This window comes from Eutrema salsugineum, unplaced genomic scaffold (assembly GCF_000478725.1).
Source record: "Eutrema salsugineum unplaced genomic scaffold, Eutsalg1_0 scaffold_8, whole genome shotgun sequence".
In the NCBI taxonomy this organism is placed as follows: Eukaryota; Viridiplantae; Streptophyta; class Magnoliopsida; order Brassicales; family Brassicaceae; genus Eutrema; species Eutrema salsugineum.
The window spans coordinates 12,856,508-12,879,723 of NW_006256414.1; the positions used below are offsets into that span (position 1 = coordinate 12,856,508).

The 23,216-nt window shown below is 35.7% G+C and overlaps 3 non-coding genes across 3 annotated transcripts; all 3 read left to right on the top strand.

Moving 5' to 3' along the window:
* The first annotated feature begins 3,344 nt into the window (after positions 1-3,344).
* On the top strand, positions 3,345-3,450 carry LOC112082331. Its single transcript, XR_002896992.1, has one exon. It is a non-coding gene; the product is annotated as a small nucleolar RNA R71 (small nucleolar RNA).
* Positions 3,451-14,774: 11,324 nt separating this feature from the next.
* LOC112082332 lies at positions 14,775-14,880 on the top strand. The gene has a single exon (XR_002896993.1). It is a non-coding gene; the product is annotated as a small nucleolar RNA R71 (small nucleolar RNA).
* A 6,318-nt stretch (positions 14,881-21,198) lies between these two features.
* On the top strand, positions 21,199-21,304 carry LOC112082288. Its single transcript, XR_002896947.1, has one exon. It is a non-coding gene; the product is annotated as a small nucleolar RNA R71 (small nucleolar RNA).
* Positions 21,305-23,216: the final 1,912 nt, after the last annotated feature.

Sequence of the window (23,216 nt, forward strand, 5' to 3'; positions counted from 1 at the left end):
CTCCAAATAAGATCCATAAGCACCTGTTTAACACTCCAAACCATGCAAAACTCTCTTGGACCTAATGCAATCTCCTAAGTCCTAAAACAATGTCTAAAGAACTAAAATGTATGCAAATGAGACATGATTTGGACTTAAATATGTACACTAAATGATGCAATTTATGAATATATCAACTCCCCCACACTTATCCTTTGCTTGTCCTCAAGCAAAAAGAACAAATGATGAGAGAGAGAGGTTGAATGCTTGGGAGTTCACATTTCTTAAAGAGAGAGAGTAATCATCAAAAGAGTTCAACTCATGGTCCTAGTTACTAATTCAAAATTGCAATACAAGCTGGTTTACTCATAAAAACTAGCCATGCTCATCACTAAGTGAACCAAACTCAAGTGTCAACCTTCACAAGAATTCCTAACTCCAGCCCTTTGACATTCATTTAAGTATCATGTGGATCATGCTCATGAAAATCATGTGAACTCATTTGGTTTGGAACAGGGTTATGAGATTAAAATGATCTCATTCCAATGCTTGTAGGCTCAATGCAGCTCAAGGGATCACTCAAAAAGGAATAAACTTTAACAGAATGCTAAGGGTAAAAGGCAACTGATGCATACAAGAGTAGAATCCCATCTACCCAATGCCCCAAGTTGGTCTTTCACCTTAACTCTAAACCCATGAAGAACACACCTAAGCTACCCTTCTCTCAAGGCATTCATTGCCTTCTCAACCCATTTCTCACTTAACTCTCAATCTTTTTATCACCAGGGGATTCATCTTTTCATTTTCAATCTCAGGCTTTGGGGTCTAAACCTTCTTACTTAGCTCCTTCTCACTTAGCATTGTCTAGCCTCTTTTCTTTTCACTTTAAACACTTGAGCCTTTTTGGCTTCTTTTCTTTTCTTTTCACTTAGAGGCTAGACTTTACTTTTCAAAACACAAGAGCTTTCTTTCTTTAAACAACAGACCACAAACCATTTTCTTTTCTTTTCCATCCCCTGGTTCTCATCTCAAACTCTCTCTTTTCCACTCAGTGTTTCCCAAGATCTCTTCATAGCCTACTCTAGACTCATGATGCAGAGCTAGATCTACATAAAACTCTACTCTTGTCGCCCTAAACCCAACACTTTTTGTCAAGTTTATTCAGAAAAAGACCTCACATCTCTCACTAGAGTGTTTCAGGCTTCAAGGAAGGTTTGGTTAAAGGCAAGGGAACTGTCTCAAGATGAGAGAACAACTATTTGAGCTAGCAAAGAGTGGCAAAAAGGGATAAGAGAGCTCAAATATTTTGTGGTACCCATGAGTTCACAATGATATGCTCAAACATGGTAATTTGATTGTCAAATTATGGTTTTCACTTAAGCAAGGCTAGAGTTAATCACAACTTTATCCAACTTAACACAGAAGCATTGAGACATCAGTTCCAAGCATGGTTCACCCTTGATTTCATACCAGTTTTGCAAGCAATAGAGAATTAATAACTAGGGCCATGAATTCAAGTTCTTAAGATGATTCTCTCTCAAAGAAACCAATCATTACTCCCATGAAAATGATGCAACCTACATGATTATGCAACTAGACTCAATCCTAAAAATGTGAATGCAACTAAATGAACATTTTTTTGTGAAAAGTTTTCGGATTTTTCAATTTTTATGGTTTTTATATGCACTTGGATGCAGACTCAAGATGCAAATAAAAATAAGAACAAGAGAAAACATGATTAGTAAACACAAAACCCCTCCCCCACGCAGTTCCCTGTGTTATAAAAGCATGAGAAAAAAGAAAAACAAACATGAAAAAGATAAACTAAGAAAATGAAAAACTAGATGCTTGAATGCTATGTACAGGTTTGGAGTGTTACCTTTTAGGGAATTGGAGATGGGGATGGCCACTCAATCATCACCATAGACTAGATGATGCACGTTCATAGTCTCTATCCAACACGTCTCAACCCTTAGACCATCAAATAACCTTGCACACACTTAACAAAAATATCAAAAGGCTCCCAAAAGATAGAATTAAAATTGGAAATCAAATAAAAAGAGTATATACAATGATAGACATGGGAATGTCTCCCAAGTGCACTTTGGTTTAAGTCATTAAGTTTGACTTTCCATACCTTTTGCTCAGTGAGAGAGAGAGAGAGAGTAGAGAAACTCCATGGATTTTCTTTGAATTCAAGCCTCACCACTTTCCTCATGAGCTCCTCAATACCATCTTCACCTTTCTCCTTCAGCTCTTGAGTGAGAACTGCTCTAACCTTTGCAAATGGCTTAGACCCTCCTCTACACTTGACCTTATACTCAATCACTCCATCTTGATGAGTCAGTGGAATGAGAGTGATAGTGGAGGATTTCTCTAGCAAAGTTTCTTCCTCCTTGGTCTTGCTTGGTTTCTTCTTGGAAATGGTAGGAGAGTGAGCTTCTTTAGGCTTCTTTATCTTATACTTAGGATTTTCACCTTTCTCTTGAACCACTTTACAAGAAAATTCTTTCCTCATTTGTGTAGAAGATTGAAGTTTCAAGCAATCCTAATCATCACTAAAGAACTTCTCACCATCAATGAACTCAAGATCAAGCTTTCTTTGGCGTTCTTTCTTTTTCTCACAAGCTCTAAGAGGCTGGTCCTTTTCTTTCATTCCACAACTCCCCACATACTTCATCTTTAAGTGTTGAAACTCATCACAGAGACTTGGAGGCACATAGGCTGGCGGCTCAATAGATTTTTCTCCCTTCTTGAGCTTTTTCTTGGCCTTCTCTTCAGCAACAATCTGAACCTTGTCTCTAGAAGCTCTATGGACGTCTTTTATAGCAAAAACTTCAGTTTCAAGGGTCACCTCCCTACTGAGTTGCTCAATGTTCTCATTGTCTTGTGAAGAAAGACCTCTAAGAGCAATGTCTTGTTGTAGACTATAGAGCAGACGTTCTATCTCATTTATAGCAGCTTCATGATCTTTGATCTCCATGTGATTCACTTGAGAGGTTAAACTCTCTATTTTGTTGTGGAGATCATTGTAAGAACTATTCACTCTTCTGGTGATCTCATCTTGTCCCTTGAAAAGTTGTTGGAACATGTTGTTCAACTCCATTTCTTGAGGCTTTGAAGCAACTTGCCCTTGTGGAACAAACTCTTGCTGAAAACAATGCTCCAACTCACATTGACCATCTTTAAAAGCTTCAATATCAAGCTCCTTGTATCTTTCATTACTCTTGGCCAAATTCTCAACAAGTAGCTCTCCTTTTTCTATGGTAAGATTTGCCAAACGCCCATTGCTAGCTACATCCAATGTCCATTTATGCTCTATATCAACTCCCCAGTAGAAGATACTAAGGATAGCTTCTTGTTTGAACCCTTGATGAGGACATTCTCTAGTGTATCCTTTAAGTCTCTCCCATGCTTCATCAAAGGTCTCATGGGTTCCTTGTTTGAAGCTCAAGATGTCTTTCCTAGCTTGAACAGTTCTTTGTATGGGGTAAAACCTTTGAAGGAAGATCATCTTGCAGTCATCCCAAGAATTGACCAAGTGAGATGGTAATGCTCTTTTCCATTTGCTTGCCTTTTCCCCAAGTGAAAATGGGAACAAGATGAGCTTGATACTGTCTTGGGGCACTCCTCCAGTTCTAAATGTGTCACACAACTTCTCAAATGAGTCCAAATGATCATATGGGTTCTCCATTCCTAACCCCAAGAACTTAGAGTCTTGAATCAACCTAACCAAGCTTGCTTTGATCTCATAGGCCTCAGCTTCAATTGGAGGAGGGTGGATTCCATACCTTTTTCCATGACAGCAAGGAGTGTCATAGCTTCCAATTGTTGGCTTTTTCTTTGGAGCTTGGGTTAGACTTGAAGCCAATTCTTGATGTAGTGGCAATTCTTGAGGTTTTAGAGATTGGAGATTAATTATGCTCCCATGATTAGCCACCTCTTATGCTCTTGTCTTCTCACTTCTCTTCTTCTTGTTTTAGTACCTTTGAAAGCATAAGAGAACTAAGGAAAACAAGTTAGTAACAATAAATAAAAATAAGTTCATCATCTCAACCAAAGATGAGGAAACAAGGTAAAAATAAAAGCTTAGTCTCAAGTAGAATCTAAATCCTAATGGCTAATGCTAAATCCCCATGGCAACGACGCCAAATTGATAAAGGAATTTTTTCTATATCAATTCCTTAATATGCTCATGTCATTGCAATATTAAGGTATCAATCCAAATGGATTAAGATTAACACACCAAGAATACAAGAAATTACTTAAGCTAAGCAAATCAGGGGTTTTGGTTTGATTAACTACTGAACAAATGATTAAAATAAGCAATCAAAAACTCAAACAAGATTAACAATAAATAAAAAAGCAAAAGTAGAAAAGGTCAACAGAAGTCAACTTAAAAGTCAACAAAGTCAACATAAAAAGTCAACAAAAGTCAACATAAAAAGTCAACAAAAGTCAATGACGAAAATTCAAATATCAACGAATAAAAAGCAAGTGTTTGGGAAAGGTAAATGATTAGGGAATGTTTAATGATAACCCATGATGTCTAAAAACTCACAAAAATGCTCATCCTTCAGTCTATAACTCTATTTTTGACTAATCCTCTCTCAAGGCACTAATCACTTTGTTAAATACCAAATTCAAGAACTAACTCTCATTAGTGAAATTAGAAATAAAAAGCATTATAAACAAGTTCCAAAAACTAATTAATCACATTAGACATCCATTCTCATAGGCTAATCATGAAAAACTCTTGCTTAGTTGTTTGGGGAATTTCATCAAACACATTGTGTTCATGAAATATCCTAAGACCTTTGATTAACTATTTCTAGCCTAATCAAGCATTAAAAACACTAAACAAGAAAGGAAACTATGGATTAAGACCTAGACATCAATGATTTAACATCAAAATCCCCTAATCTACCATGCCCAAAGACTATAAAGAACTCTACTCACTAATCATGATTAACACACCTAATCTTTTGCAAGAGGTGATGTTAATCATGATTAGAAGCAAAGATAAGAAGATGAGATGATAAGAAACAGCTTTAGATTGATTAAACCCTTCAGATATCTCTTAACAAACTCGTTTTTAACAAAAGGGGAATAGAAACGAAAGAGAGAATGAAAGATAAAAGGTAAGGTGTAGGGTTTTTCTCTAAAAGAAAAACTATTTATACTAAGGGTCTTCGACCGGGTCAGCCCAGAACAAACAGGGTACTGACCCGGCTCAGTTGGGTCTGGTGGCTGGTGTGCGAGATGGTCACGTCCTTGCCCAAGTCTCACGCCCAAGTCAGTGTAATTTGCGAACACATGTGCTACATGGTTCCACTTCATGTCCAACTCGCAGGCCTATCTTGCACAGGATTGTGGACTTAGTCAAATTTGATTCTGGAAGTCTTTACCTTGCTCAGAGTCTCCTTACACTCATCTTTAAATACGCAACTTGTTTCCACAGCATGAACATTCATGGGTGCGAATTAATCAAGTCGCACACCCAAGTCGCATCATTTCTCATTTTCTCGGACCACTCCGCATTTGATGCATCATAACTCCTGGAATACTGGTCCAAATCGCTTGATTCCAATGGCAGTGGAAATTGAACGCAAATATCTCAAACGTTTGTGAAGAAACCTTTAGCACTTGGGAAGTGGAAGGTTCCCAGAACAGGTCATCTCTGAAGTGTACTGAAACGATCAAAAAGAGGCTCTTAGACCAGTGTTTACTACGGAGACGGTATCTTTCAGTACATAGCTCCAAAATGGATGATCTTAGATGTTCTGAAAATATCATGCAAAGACCTTGAATATTGATGAAGGCCCCGGCAACTTAATCTTACTGGAAAGGCATCGTCTCACGCAATATTTGTGACTCATCGGATCGGTCTTGAAACTGTAGCGAGACAGGTGTGTCTTCCGGTGAGCTTACCTCCCAGCTCATGACTCCAAATCTTCTGATTTCAACTTTTATGGAACCAAAGCTTAAGTTTCTCCAACTTTTATGATGACCCTGTAAGCTGAATTGGACGTTAAGACTCCCCGGACAGGCAATCTTTCGGACGTATTGGATTGCTCTGGAATGGATGCGAGACAGGTCTGTTTTCCGGTGGCCATATCTTTCCGCTCAGTGCTCCAAATGCCCTGATTCGAACAGTTCTGGGTTTGGACGGCAAGAACACCCAATTATCTACAATTTTAGGAAGACCCCGACAGCTGAATCGGACGGCAAGACCTTCCGGTAAAGTGATTTCTGAGATGTATCTGCACCCGAGATTTTTGGCCGAGAAACTTAACCGCCAGTACGTGTTTTTGGCCGAGAGATCTACCCGCAGGAAGGATTTTGGCCGAGAATCTTCGACCATCAGTACAGCATTTTTCCGAGAACCTCATAATTGCTCCTCTACACCATTTTTGATCATTTCAACTCCATTTCTTCATCTCAATCACATTCTCCACTCCAAATAAGATCCATAAGCACCTGTTTAACACTCCAAACCATGCAAAACTCTCTTGGACCTAATGCAATCTCCTAAGTCCTAAAACAATGTCTAAAGAACTAAAATGTATGCAAATGAGACATGATTTGGACTTAAATATGTACACTAAATGATGCAATTTATGAATATATCATTATGAACATTTAAACACATGAAATATTTAAATGATTATTTGGTTCATGAATTTAGGGCTACAAAATAGAGGCATCGATAGATCAGGATCTTATCCTTTCGCTCGGTCCAAAGTTTAAAGAAGAAGAATGGAATTATGTCAAATTCTTCAATGTTGTCAATGCGTTCGGATCATTCAGAAATACTATAAACTACCACTTCATCAACATGAACGCCGATACTGTTGTAGATAAGACCTTTCAAGTCAATCCTAAGCATATGATGGATTTTATGCCATTTGATGCCATTATCCGAGGGAATTTCCCTACTGAGTACTCTATCGGTTAGGCTTCTCACCTTTATTCAATTTAAGAATTAGTATAAATATTGTGTAATGAAATTTTTTCTTTGTAAACTTGATCGCGTAATCATCTATGTTGATGATGAACTACGTACTGACATTGATGATCCCTACGAGATGATTTTAGGACCTTCTCACAAATTGGACATTCAGTTAAGGGACATGAAGTAAAGATGTTTTATATTATCATCTATATATGTAAAGTCCAATAATTTGTCTTATATTGTACATATGTATTTTTGTTAATGTTGTGGTAATATAATTTTTTGGTTTAGTTATGTTGATATGGACATAACACTCATTGGGAAGACTGCTCTGGATTTCTGGAAGAAGTGGGAAGACATAGGTACTTATGAAACAGTCTTGACTTTGCGCATGTTTCGTCTGACCTATGATTCTGAAGGTTAGTAATTAAAATTTATAATCGAGTGGGAACATTCAATTCCACTTTTTTAATACGATAATTTGGCTTCTAACATGTGTGCTCTTTATATTTTAAAATTATACAGGGAGATATCGCATAAGGAATGTTGGAGACCATTCTGAAATACTTTTCAATCTTCACATAAAAGAGGTTTCTGATTATCTTGACTGGTAATTTTTCTAACTGGTATTAATATATATAATATATTTTATGGTTTATTTTACTATTTTTTTCAATTGTTAACTTGAAATTATTTTTGGTCAGGCTTCCTTTTACCGATATCCATGGAGATCCGAGCTGGCCATAATCTTTATCCTTACTATGTATTTATATTTTCCCGTAACTGTTAAACATTTCCATTATGTAATATTTTCCCATAAAACTGGGATGGATTCGAACCTACTTTCGTATATTTGTAATGACTTATTTCGTATTTATTTATGGTAATATTTAATTGCCAATTTACTTATGTCATTTAATATCATTGTATTTATTGTTTATATATTTTACATGTATATATGTATAGTTTTGGATATAAGATATATTATCTATATATAGAATCCATTTGATTTCAGAAAGGTTTAGTAACACTGATAACATACCATTTGGCCCCAAAATTAGTAACACTGTACCCACACACAATGTCAATTATCAACTTAACAATATACTCAATTAAATTAAAATATTAAAAAACGTTCAGACGTTCAGGTTAAATCATCTTGGAATAAATAAGTCTCAATTATTATACAGTATAATTATCCCAATTAAGTAGTTTAATGGTTCATCACATTTCCAATTGACAAAGCATATTCTCTTATATTTATGTTTGATATTGTTTCATTTTTTAATATCAAAAAATATATTTATATCACTAATTAAGTAAAACAATGTACCTATATATTTGGTAGCTTTTTATATTTCCTATTTTAAATTGAAACAAATATTTTGTTAAATGAACAATATTAATTAGATTTGGTTCTTCATATTTATAACTACTGAAGTTAATGGTGTCATATATTTGTTTCCAACTTCTTCCACTTATTTTTATAGTTTGTTTTATTAGGATATATCATATACAGTAAACAAATATTTCTTTACTGGTTTGGTATGGTAGTTTAAAAATCCTAGATAATACTAACTATATATATAGGTATCAGACTGTGGATGAAAGTTTATCATATTACTTCTTAATACAGTCCATATGCTCAATTGTTTGTTTTGAAAACTAACATGCCAGGTTTTTAGTTTTTTCGATAATTTTAGTTTTACTACTTAAGGTTTACACTTACATATGTTTTGTTTTTTTACCAGAAATGATGGATTACCATCTTCCTTTGTCTCTTGGCGAAACTGATGTCAGACACGGTAAAGTCATTACGAAAAGCAAATTTATGGCTTGGATGGAATGTAACCAGAAGTACCAAAATGGTCGACATATTATATACACTGAAGTTCCTACCAAATTTGTGTGAAATGCTAGACTTAAAGAATGGAGACTCAGAAAACATGGTGTTGGTCAATCCGGAGTACTTAAAAAGTGTCCCATTGAAGATTCCGAGCTTTTTTACTTGTGGTTATTGTTGCACATCGTAAGAGGTCCTACATCTTATGATGATATTAAGAGTGTTGATAGTGTTACTCATCCCACGTTCAAAGAAGCTTGTCTTGCTAGAGCATTTGTCTCATTTAAAGATCAATGATTCGTTTATCTTTTTAAGTATTAAGTATTAAGTTTATTGATAATTATTTTTATTTTTCATAACATTTTGGCTTTTATATGTAGCCAAAATAATCAATAACGATTTGCATTTTACGCATATAATCTACATCTCCATGTTTAGAAGTAAACGCAAATAATATAATTTGGCCCATACAATATTGTATGAATATATATTTGACAAACCCACAAAGCTTTAGGTAGTTATTTAACAAACTCATTATATTGTTGTACGCTTTAATGATAAACCGACATTCTTTATGCAATAACTCATCGATACTTATGTATAGAATTGGATGTTTGCTTTATGCAATAACTCATAGGATATTTTCATCAATACTATTAAGGTATGTGTACAACTATAATGGAATAATTTTGTAAATATATAGTATTAAATGTAATAAGTGTTTAAAGGACATATATCTAAGTATTTATTCGTACAATATTTAACAGTATCATATAAATTCCAAATTATGTTCTACTATTATTCAGTGATTTTTTAAATTTCCTTAAATATTATAGGCGTTGTTATTATAATATTCACTTTATTATCCTGAGTATCTTACATATATTCTCTAAATCCTACATCGTGGGAAGATTAAAATTTTTCACCACTATTTAAGTAATATTTTAGAAAGCATACAGTAAAGTTCTAATTACTATTGTTTGATATTATGTTTGGCTACGACTACATTTATGATTTGAACACTCATACCTCAGACTGGAAGATTCGAGTTAAGATCGTTCGGAAGTGGAAGAAATGGATTCAACATGACGGTGTCAATGCTTATTTTGTCTGATCCAAAGGTTACTTAAATATAATATCTTACTATATGAATTTATTGGTTTGTTGCGTATACTACTGAACTAATATTATATTTTCTCATAAACTTTTTATTTGTATTGTGTTAGGGACATACTATAGAAGCCCGAGTGAACAAAAAATTCATTAATCATTTTGATTGTTTGCTGGTTGAAAATCAATAGTATGATATTGAAGATTTTGGAGTAATTCTTAGCCGTGAAGACAATTCAGCATCAACGAGTATTCATATAATGTTATTTTTTTTGTCAACTGATATAATGTTATTTATTGTGTCTACATTCATCACAACAATTGAAAAATTTTCAAGTTAGTTCATCTCTGTCTAATTTTGAATCTATTTAACTCCATATGCTTAAGTATGAGAACTTTTTATTTAATTTGCAGCTATCCAAACAAGTTTGATGGAAAGACAATGTATTTTTTTAGGATAAAATTAGAATTTTAATATTTAGATTCTGTAATTTTCTGTTTTATGGTAACTTATTATGCTATAATTTCTCGATATAATTATTTCTGATCGATTCTTTCTTGTGTTATACCTATTATTTTAAAAGTCAAATGATCACATACATATAATTACAATTTATGTTCAATTAATATATTGTACGTTAACGTATATAAAACATGTGTTCATAACTGCACTACAAAGCGTATGCATGCTACGGAATAAACAGTCATAACGTCAGCTTTTTAACTTCTCAATAGTGATGATTTGTCTTGGTAATCGATTGGGGTTGCAATACTAATGAAACCATATAATAAATTGAAAAAATATGATTTTATTATATGATGACGATAATAAGGATTAAAAAGAAGTATACATATGCATTAATTTTGTTTTATATATTTGATATTCTTTGATAATATAGAAATATGTAATCTATATGTTAATTATTTTTGTTGTTGTTTGACTAGAACAACTTCGTCTGTTCTTTTTATTTATTAATTACTAAAAAACTTATAGTAAGATACATTCTGTCACTGATGCTACATATGTGAGATACTAGACACTTTATTTTTCTGCATTGTAATCATTACACTATAGATCAATGCATTTTATATTTCAATTTAAGATAACTAATATAATAAATGATTTGTCGCCATTTAATATAATTTTATATTGTTAGCTGTGAAACGGTTTATATAAGATAGAAACTAAAATTGTAATCATAAACTACTTTCACTCCTAACATATGATAACGAACTAAGTCTTATTTTATTTCAGTTATCCGAGTGATTTTTATTCGATATCTAAAATGTAGAACTAATAATTATACTATTTACTCTAATGTATTAAATGTGAAAATGAATTTTCGCTCCTGTATGAAATATAAATTTTATATCATGTAAACTACTTTCCGTCCTAATATAAGAAAACGAATATTTATGTATATATTTTGGAATATGAATCTCAAAAAAGATTTTTCATGAATTAATACAATATAGAAAAATATGTTGCATTTAATGTATATAAACGTCATTAGTTGCTACGATAGGTGTAATCATTATTTTTGTTGTTTAACAAGAAAACCAAACCTGTGCCAAAATTAATTAGAAGAAGTTATCCTTTTCATTTTTGACGACGGTTCCACTTTATTTGTATTCTATTTCAGAGACTATTGCTTAACAGAACAAACAAAATTCCAAAACACGAACTTCTTGAATTATGTCTTACCATGACTTAGTTAGTAAGCTTACGCCATGGGAAGAAAATCCGGTGATACATGTTATTATTTACAAAAAATGGATTGTGTGGTCAGGATCGTGTCGAATTCATATTTGCTGACGAAGAGGTAAATAAGTTGATCTTTTATGCTAGATGAATTTTTGGTGCATGCAAGTAAAAAGGTTTTGCCCTAATAGTTTTGTATTTTACAATCTGTAATCATTCTAGGGCTGTAAAATTCATGCGTCTGCTCATAACTGGATCCATGAATATTTCAAGAATGTATGTCACGAAGGAGAATGGTTTGAAATTTGCAGTTTTATTATCAGATCTTCAGACCGGAACAATTAGAAAGAACGCCCAACTAAACATCTTTACAATGAGATTTGGTTTGGAACAGGGTTATGAGATTAAAATGATCTCATTCCAATGCTTGTAGGCTCAATGCAGCTCAAGGGATCACTCAAAAAGGAATAAACTTTAACAGAATGCTAAGGGTAAAAGGCAACTGATGCATACAAGAGTAGAATCCCATCTACCCAATGCCCCAAGTTGGTCTTTCACCTTAACTCTAAACCCATGAAGAACACACCTAAGCTACCCTCCTCTCAAGGCATTCATTGCCTTCTCAACCCATTTCTCACTTAACTCTCAATCTTTTTATCACCAGGGGATTCATCTTTTCATTTTCAATCTCAGGCTTTGGGGTCTAAACCTTTTTACTTAGCTCCTTCTCACTTAGCATTTTCTAGCCTCTTTTCTTTTCACTTTAAACACTTGAGCCTTTTTGGCTTCTTTTCTTTTCTTTTCACTTAGAGGCTAGACTTTACTTTTCAAAACACAAGAGCTTTCTTTCTTTAAACAACAGACCACAAAACGTTTTCTTTTCTTTTCCATCCCCTGGTTCTCATCTCAAACTCTCTCTTTTCCACTCAGTGTTTCCCAGGATCTCTTCATAGCCTACTCTAGACTCATGATGCAGAGCTAGATCTACATAAAACTCTACTCTTGTCGCCCTAAACCCAACACTTTCTGTCAAGTTTATTCAGAAAAAGACCTCACATCTCTCACTAGAGTGTTTCAGGCTTCAAGGAAGGTTTGGTTAAAGGCAAGGGAACTGTCTCAAGATGAGAGAACAGCTATTTGAGCTAGCAAAGAGTGGCAAAAAGGGATAAGAGAGCTCAAATATTTTGTGGTACCCATGAGTTCACAATGATATGCTCAAACATGATAATTTGATTGTCAAATTATGGTTTTCACTTAAGCAAGGCTAGAGTTAATCACAACTTTATCCAACTTAACACAGAAGCATTGAGACATCAGTTCCAAGCATGGTTCACCCTTGATTTCATACCAGTTTTGCAAGCAATAGACAATTAATAACTAGGGCCATGAATTCAAGTTCTTAAGATGATTCTCTCTCAAAGAAACCAATCATTACTCCCATGAAAATGATGCAACCTACATGATTATGCAACTAGACTCAATCCTAAAAATGTGAATGCAACTAAATGAACATTTTTTTGTGAAAAGTTTTCGGATTTTTTCAAATTTTATGGTTTTTATATGCACTTGGATGCAGACTCAAGATGCAAATAAAAATAAGAACAAGAGAAAACATGATTAGTAAACACAAAACCCCTCCCCCACACAGTCCCCTGTGTTATAAAAGCATGAGAAAAAAGAAAAACAAACATGAAAAAGATAAACTAAGAAAATGAAAAACTAGATGCTTGAATGCTATGTACAGGTTTGGAGTGTTACCTTTTAGGGAATTGGAGATGGGGATGGACACTCAATCATCACCATAGACTAGATGATGCACGTTCATGGTCTCTGTCCAACACGTCTCAACCCTTAAACCATCAAATAACCTTGCACACACTTAACAAAAATATCAAAAGGCTCCCAAAAGATAGAATTAAAATTGGAAATCAAATAAAAAGAGTATATACAATGATAGACATGGGAATGTCTCCCAAGTGCACTTTGGTTTAAGTCACTAAGTTTGACTTTCCATACCTTTTGCTCAGTGAGAGAGAGAGAGAGAGTAGAGAAACTCCCTGGATTTTCTTTGAATTCAAGCCTCACCACTTTCCTCATGAGCTCCTCAATACCATCTTCACCTTTGTCCTTCAGCTCTTGAGTGAGAACTGCTCTGATGAATTCAGTGGAATGAGAGTGATATTGGAGGATTTTCTTAAGCAAAGTTTCTTCCCTCCTTGGTCTTGCTTGGTTTCTTCTTGGAAATGGTAGGAGAGTGAGCTTCTTTAGGCTTCTTTATCTTATACTTAGGATTTTCACCTTTCTCTTGAACCACTTTACAAGAAAATTCTTTCCTCATTTGTGTAGAAGATTGAAGTTTCAAGCAATCCTAATCATCACTAAAGAACTTCTCACCATCAATGAACTCAAGATCAAGCTTTCTTTGGCGTTCTTTCTTTTTCTCACAAGCTCTAAGAGGCTGATCCTTTTCTTTCATTCCACAACTCCCCACATACTTCATCTTTAAGTGTTGAAACTCATCACAGAGACTTGGAGGCACATAGGCTGGCGGCTCAATAGATTTTTCTCCCTTCTTGAGCTTTTTCTTGGCCTTCTCTTCAGCAACAATCTGAACCTTGTCTCTAGAAGCTCTATGGACGTCTTTTATAGCAAAAAATTCAGTTTCAAGGGTCACCTCCCTACTGAGTTGCTCAATGTTCTCATTTTCTTGTGAAGAAAGACCTCTAAGAGCAATGTATTGTTGTGGACTATAGAGCAGACGTTCTATCTCATTTATAGCAGCTTCATGATCTTTGATCTCCATGTGATTCACTTGAGAGGTTAAATTCTCTATTTTGTTGTGGAGATCATTGTAAGAACTATTCACTCTTCTGGTGATCTCATCTTGTCCCTTGAAAAGTTGTTGGAACATGCTGTTCAACTCCATTTCTTGAGGCTTTGAAGCAACTTGCCCTTGTGGAACAAACTCTTGCTGAAAACAATGCTCCACCTCACATTGACCATCTTTACAAGCTTCAATATCAAGCTCCTTGTATCTTTCATTACTCTTGGCCAAATTCTCAACAAGTAGCTCTCCTTTTTCTATGGTAAGATTTGCAAAACGCCCATTGCTAGCTACATCCAATGTCCATTTATGCTCTATATAAACTCCCCAGTAGAAGATACTAAGGATAGCTTCTTGTTTGAACCCTTGATGAGGACATTCTCTAGTGTATCCTTTAAGTCTCTCCCATGCTTCATCAAAGGTCTCATGGGTTCCTTGTTTGAAGCTCAAGATGTCTTTCCTAGCTTGAACAGTTCTTTGTATGGGGTAAAACCTTTGAAGGAAGATCATCTTGCAGTCATCCCAAGAATTGACCAAGTGAGATGGTAATGCTCTTTTCCATTTGCTTGCCTTTTCCCCAAGTGAAAATGGGAACAAGATGAGCTTGATACTGTCTTGGGGCACTCCTCCAGTTCTAAATGTGTCACACAACTTCTCAAAGGAGTCCAAATGATCATATGGGTTCTCCATTCCTAACCCCATGAACTTAGAGTCTTGAATCAACCTAACCAAGCTTGCTTTGATCTCATAGGCCTCAGCTTCAATTGGAGGAGGGTGGATTCCATACCTTTTTCCATGACAGCAAGGAGTGTCATAGCTTCCAATTGTTGGCTTTTTCTTTGGAGCTTGGGTTAGACTTGAAGCCAATTCTTGATGTAGTGGCAATTCTTGAGGTTTTAGAGCTTGGAGATTAATTATGCTCCCATGATTAGCCACCTCTTATGCTCTTGTCTTCTCACTTCTCTTCTTCTTGTTTTGGTACCTTTGAAAGCATAAGAGAACTAAGGAAAACAAGTTAGTAACAATAAATAAAAATAAGTTCATCATCTCAACCAAAGATGAGGAAACAAGGTAAAAATAAAAGCTTAGTCTCAAGTAGAATCTAAATCCTAATGGCTAATGCTAAATCCCCATGGCAACGACGCCAAATTGATAAAGGAATTTTTTCTATATCAATTCCTTAATATGCTCATGTCATTGCAATATTAAGGTATCAATCCAAATGGATTAAGATTAACACACCAAGAATACAAGAAATTACTTAAGCTAAGCAAATCAGGGGTTTTGGTTTGATTAACTACTGAACAAATGATTAAAATAAGCAATAAAAAACTCAAACAAGATTAACAATAAATAAAAAAAGCAAAAGTAGAAAGGTCAACACAAGTCAACTTAAAAGTCAACAAAGTCAACATAAAAAGTCAACAAAAGTCAACATAAAAAGTCAACAAAAGTCAATGACGAAAATTCAAATATCAACGAATAAAAAGCAAGTGTTTGGGCAAGGTAAATGATTAGAGAATGTTTAATGATAACCCATGATGTCTAAAAACTCACAAAAATGCTCATCCTTCAGTCTATAACTCTATTTTTGACTAATCCTCTCTCAAGGCACTAATCACTTTGTTAAATACCAAATTCAAGAACTAACTCTCATTAGTGAAATTAGAAATAAAAAGCATTATAAACAAGTTCCAAAAACTAATTAATCACATTAGACATCCATTCTCATAGGCTAATCATGAAAAACTCTTGCTTAGTTCTTTGGGGAATTTCATCAAACACATTGTGTTCATGAAATATCCTAAGACCTTTGATTAACTATTTCTAGCCTAATAAGCATTAAAAACACTAAACAAGAAAGGAAACTATGGATTAAGACCTAGACATCAATGATTTAACATCAAAATCCCCTAATCTACCATGCCCAAAGACTATAAAGAACTCTACTCACTAATCATGATTAACACACCTAATCTTTTGCAAGAGGTGATGTTAATCATGATTAGAAGCAAAGATAAGAAGATGAGATGATAAGAAACAGCTTTAGATTGATTAAACCCTTCAGATATCTCTTAACAAACTCGTTTTTAACAAAAGGGGAATAGAAACGAAAGAGAGAATGAAAGATAAAAGGTAAGGTGTAGGGTTTTTCTCCAAAAAAAAAACTATTTATACTAAGGGTCTTCGACCGGGTCAGCCCAGGACAAACAGGGTACTGACCCGGCTCAGTTGGGTCTGGTGGCTGGTGTGCGATATGGTCACGTCCTTGCCCAAGTCTCACGCCCAAGTCAGTGTAATTTGCGAACATATGTGTTACATGGTTCCACTTCATGTCCAACTCGCAGGCCTATCTTGCACAGCATTGTGGACTTAGTCAAATTTGATTCTGGAAGTCTTTACCTTGCTCAGAGTCTCCTTATACTCATCTTTAAAGACGCAACTTGTTTCCAGAGCATGAACATTCATGGGTGCGAGTTAATCAAGTCGCACACCCAAGTCGCATCATTTCTCATTTTCTCGGACCACTCCGCATTTGATGCATCATAACTCCTGGAATACTAGTCCAAATCGCTTGATTCCAACGGAAGTGGAAAGTGCACGAAAATATCCCAAACGTTTGTGAAGAAACCTTTAGCACTTGGGAATTGGAAGGTTCCCAGGACAGGTCATCTCTTAAGTGTATTGAAACGATCAAAAAGAGGCTTTTAGACCAGTGTTTACTCCGGAGACGGTATCTTTCAGTACATAGCTCCAAAATGGATGATCTTAGATGTTATGAAAATATCATGCAAAGACCGTGAATATTTATGAAGTCCCCGGCAATTGAATCTTACTGGAAAGGCATCGTCTCATGCAATCTTTGTGACTCATCGGATCAGTCTTGAAACTGTAGCGAGACATGTATGTCTTCCGAAGAGCTTACCTCTCAGCTCATGACTCCAAATCCTCTGATTTCAACTTATATGGAACCACAGCTCAATTTTCTCCAACTTTTATGATGACCCTGCAAGCTGAATTGGACGTTAAGACTCCCCGGACAGGCAATCTTTTGGACGTATCGGATTGCTCTGGAATGGATGCGAAACAGGTCTGTCTTCCGGTGGCCATATCTTTCCGCTTAGTGCTCCAAATGCCCTGATTCGAACTGTTCTGGGTTCTTGACTCAATTATCTCCAACTTTTAGGAACTCCAACAGCTGAATCGGACGTCAAGACCTTCCGGTAACGTGATTTCTGAGATGTATCTGCACCCGAGATTTTTGGCCGAGAAATTTAACCGCCAGTACGTGTTTTTGGCCGAGAGATCTACCCGCAGGAAGGATTTTGGCCGAGAATCTTCGACCATCAGTACAGAATTTTGCCGAGAACCTCATAATTGCTCCTCTACACCATTTTTGATCATTTCAACTCCATTTCTTCATCTCAATCACATTCTCCACTCCAAATAAGATCCATAAGCACCTGTTTAACACTCCAAACCATGCAAAACTCTCTTGGACCTAATGCAATCTCCTAAGTCCTAAAACAATGTCTAAAGAACTAAAATATATGCAAATGAGACATGATTTGGACTTAAATATGTACACTAAATGATGCAATTTATGAATATATCAACTCCCCCACACTTATCCTTTGCTTGTCCTCAAGCAAAAAGAACAAATGATGAGAGAGAGAGGTTGAATGCTTGGGAGTTCACATTTCTTAAAGAGAGAGAGTAATCATCAAAAGAGTTCAACTCATGGTCCTAGTTACTAATTCAAAATTGCAATACAAGCTGGTGTACTCATAAAAACTAGCCATGCTCATCACTAAGTGAACCAAACTCAAGTGTCAACCTTCACAAGAATTCCTAACTCCAGCCCTTTGACATTCATTTAAGTATCATGTGGATCATGCTCATGAAAATCATGTGAACTCATTTGGTTTGGAACAGGGTTATGAGATTAAAATGATCTCATTCCAATGCTTGTAGGCTCAATGCAGCTCAAGGGATCACTCAAAAAGGAATAAACTTTAACAGAATGCTAAGGGTAAAAGGCAACTGATGCATACAAGAGTAGAATCCCATCTACCCAATGCCCCAAGTTGGTCTTTCACCTTAACTCTAAACCCATGAAGAACACACCTAAGCTACCCTTCTCTCAAGGCATTCATTGCCTTCTCAACCCATTTCTCACTTAACTCTCAATCTTTTTATCACCAGGGGATTCATCTTTTCATTTTCAATCTCAGGCTTTGGGGTCTAAACCTTCTTACTTAGCTCCTTCTCACTTAGCATTGTCTAGCCTCTTTTCTTTTCACTTTAAACACTTGAGCCTTTTTGGCTTCTTTTCTTTTCTTTTCACTTAGAGGCTAGACTTTACTTTTCAAAACACAAGAGCTTTCTTTCTTTAAACAACAGACCACAAACCATTTTCTTTTCTTTTCCATCCCCTGGTTCTCATCTCAAACTCTCTCTTTTCCACGCAGTGTTTCCCAAGATCTCTTCATAGCCTACTCTAGACTCATGATGCAGAGCTAGATCTACATAAAACTCTACTCTTGTCGCCCTAAACCCAACACTTTCTGTCAAGTTTATTCAGAAAAAGACCTCACATCTCTCACTAGAGTGTTTCAGGCTTCAAGGAAGGTTTGGTTAAAGGCAAGGGAACTGTCTCAAGATGAGAGAACAACTATTTGAGCTAGCAAAGAGTGGCAAAAAGGGATAAGAGAGCTCAAATATTTTGTGGTACCCATGAGTTCACAATGATATGCTCAAACATGATAATTTGATTGTCAAATTATGGTTTTCACTTAAGCAAGGCTAGAGTTAATCACAACTTTATCCAACTTAACACAGAAGCATTGAGACATCAGTTCCAAGCATGGTTCACCCTTGATTTCATACCAGTTTTGCAAGCAATAGACAATTAATAACTAGGGCCATGAATTCAAGTTCTTAAGATGATTCTCTCTCAAAGAAACCAATCATTACTCCCATGAAAATGATGCAACCTACATGATTATGCAACTAGACTCAATCCTAAAAATGTGAATGCAACTAAATGAACATTTTTTTGTGAAAAGTTTTCGGATTTTTCAATTTTTATGGTTTTTATATGCACTTGGATGCAGACTCAAGATGCAAATAAAAATAAGAACAAGAGAAAACATGATTAGTAAACACAAAACCCCTCCCCCACACAGTCCCCTGTGTTATAAAAGCATGAGAAAAAAGAAAAACAAACATGAAAAAGATAAACTAAGAAAATGAAAAACTAGATGCTTGAATGCTATGTACAGGTTTGGAGTGTTACCTTTTAGGGAATTGGAGATGGGGATGGACACTCAATCATCACCATAGACTAGATGATGCACGTTCATGGTCTCTGTCCAACACGTCTCAACCCTTAAACCATCAAATAACCTTGCACACACTTAACAAAAATATCAAAAGGCTCCCAAAAGATAGAATTAAAATTGGAAATCAAATAAAAAGAGTATATACAATGATAGACATGGGAATGTCTCCCAAGTGCACTTTGGTTTAAGTCACTAAGTTTGACTTTCCATACCTTTTGCTCAGTGAGAGAGAGAGAGAGAGTAGAGAAACTCCCTGGATTTTCTTTGAATTCAAGCCTCACCACTTTCCTCATGAGCTCCTCAATACCATCTTCACCTTTGTCCTTCAGCTCTTGAGTGAGAACTGCTCTGACCTTTGCAAATGGCTTAGACCCTCCTCTACACTTGACCTTATACTCAATCACTCCATCTTGATGAGTCAATGGAATGAGAGTGATAGTGGAGGATTTGTCTAGCAAAGTTTCTTCCTCCTTGGTCTTGCTTGGTTTCTTCTTGGAAATGGTAGGAGAGTGGGCTTCTTTAGGCTTCTTTATCTTAGACTTAGGATTTTCACCTTTCTCTTGAACCACTTTACAAGAAAATTCTTTCCTCATTTGTGTAGAAGATTGAAGTTTCAAGCAATCCTAATCATCACTAAAGAACTTCTCACCATCAATGAACTCAAGATCAAGCTTTCTTTGGCGTTCTTTCTTTTTCTCACAAGCTCTAAGAGGCTGATCCTTTTCTTTCATTCCACAACTCCCCACATACTTCATCTTTAAGTGTTGAAACTCATCACAGAGACTTGGAGGCACATAGGCTGGCGGCTCAATAGATTTTTCTCCCTTCTTGAGCTTTTTCTTGGCCTTCTCTTCAGCAACAATCTGAACCTTGTCTCTAGAAGCTCTATGGACGTCTTTTATAGCAAAAACTTCAGTTTCAAGGGTCACCTCCCTACTGAGTTGCTCAATGTTCTCATTTTCTTGTGAAGAAAGACCTCTAAGAGCAATGTATTGTTGTGGACTATAGAGCAGACGTTCTATCTCATTTATAGCAGCTTCATGATCTTTGATCTCCATGTGATTCACTTGAGAGGTTAAATTCTCTATTTTGTTGTGGAGATCATTGTAAGAACTATTCACTCTTCTGGTGATCTCATCTTGTCCCTTGAAAAGTTGTTGGAACATGCTGTTCAACTCCATTTCTTGAGGCTTTGAAGCAACTTGCCCTTGTGGAACAAACTCTTGCTGAAAACAATGCTCCACCTCACATTGACCATCTTTACAAGCTTCAATATCAAGCTCCTTGTATCTTTCATTACTCTTGGCCAAATTCTCAACAAGTAGCTCTCCTTTTTCTATGGTAAGATTTGCAAAACGCCCATTGCTAGCTACATACAATGTCCATTTATGCTCTATATCAACTCCCCAGTAGAAGATACTAAGGATAGCTTCTTGTTTGAACCCATGATGAGGACATTCTCTAGTGTATCCTTTAAGTCTCTCCCATGCTTCATCAAAGGTCTCATGGGTTCCTTGTTTGAAGCTCAAGATGTCTTTCCTAGCTTGAACAGTTCTTTGTATGGGGTAAAACCTTTGAAGGAAGATCATCTTGCAGTCATCCCAAGAATTGACCAAGTGAGATGGTAATGCTCTTTTCCATTTGCTTGCCTTTTCCCCAAGTGAAAATGGGAACAAGATGAGCTTGATACTGTCTTGGGGCACTCCTCCAGTTCTAAATGTGTCACACAACTTCTCAAAGGAGTCCAAATGATCATATGGGTTCTCCATTCCTAACCCCAAGAACTTAGAGTCTTGAATCAACCTAACCAAGCTTGCTTTGATCTCATAGGCCTCAGCTTCAATTGGAGGAGGGTGGATTCCATACCTTTTTCCATGACAGCAAGGAGTGTCATAGCTTCCAATTGTTGGCTTTTTCTTTGGAGCTTGGGTTAGCCTTGAAGCCAATTCTTGATGTAGTGGCAATTCTTGAGGTTTTAGAGCTTGGAGATTAATTATGCTCCCATGATTAGCCACCTCTTATGCTCTTGTCTTCTCACTTCTCTTCTTCTTGTTTTGGTACCTTTGAAAGCATAAGAGAACTAAGGAAAACAAGTTAGTAACAATAAATAAAAATAAGTTCATCATCTCAACCAAAGATGAGGAAACAAGGTAAAAATAAAAGCTTAGTCTCAAGTAGAATCTAAATCCTAATGGCTAATGCTAAATCCCCATGGCAACGACGCCAAATTGATAAAATAATTTTTTCTATATCAATTCCTTAATATGTTCATGTCATTGCAATATTAAGGTATCAATCCAAAGGGATTAAGATTAACACACCAAGAATACAAGAAATTACTTAAGCTAAGCAAATCAGGGGTTTTGGTTTGATTAACTACTGAACAAATGATTAAAATAAGCAATCAAAAACTCAAACAAGATTAACAATAAATAAAAAAGCAAACGTAGAAAAGGTCAACAGAAGTCAACTTAAAAGTCAACAAAAGTCAACAAAAGTCAATGACGAAAATTCAAATATCAACGAATAAAAAGCAAGTGTTTGGGCAAGGTAAATGATTAGGGAATGTTTAATGATAACCCATGATGTCTAAAAACTCACAAAAGTGCTCATCCTTCAGTCTATAACTCTATTTTTGACTAATCCTCTTTCAAGGCACTAATCACTTTGTTAAATACCAAATTCAAGAACTAACTCTCATTAATGAAATTAGAAATAAAAAGCATTATAAACAAGTTCCATTAACTAATTAATCACATTAGACATCCATTCTCATAGGCTAATCATGAAAAACTCTTGCTTAGTTCTTTGGGGAATTTCATCAAACACATTGTGTTCATGAAATATCCTAAGACCTTTGATTAACTATTTCTAGCCTAATCAAGCATTAAGAACACTAAACAAGAAAGGAAACTATGGATTAAGACCTAGACATCAAAGATTTAACATCAAAATCCCCTAATCTACCATGCCCAAAGACTATAAAGAACTCTACTCACTAATCATGATTAACACACCTAATCTTTTGCAAGAGGTGATATTAATCATGATTAGAAGCAAAGATAAGAAGATGAGATGATAAGAAACAGTTTTAGATTGATTAAACCCTTCAGATATCTCTTAACAAATTCGTTTTTAACAAAAGGGGAAAAGAAACTAAAGAGAGAATGAAAGATAAAAGGTAAGGTGTAGGGTTTTTCTCCAAAACAAAAACTATTTATACTAAGGGTCTTCGACCGGGTCAGCCCAGGACAAACAGGGTACTGACCCGGCTCAGTTGGGTCTGGTGGCTGGTGTGCGAGATGGTCACGTCCTTGTCGAAGTCTCACGCCCAAGTCAGTATAATTTGCGAACACATGTGCTACATGGTTCCACTTCATCTCCAACTCGCAGGCCTATCTTGCACAGCATTGTGGACTTAGTCAAATTTGATTCTGGAAGTCTTTACCTTGCTCAGA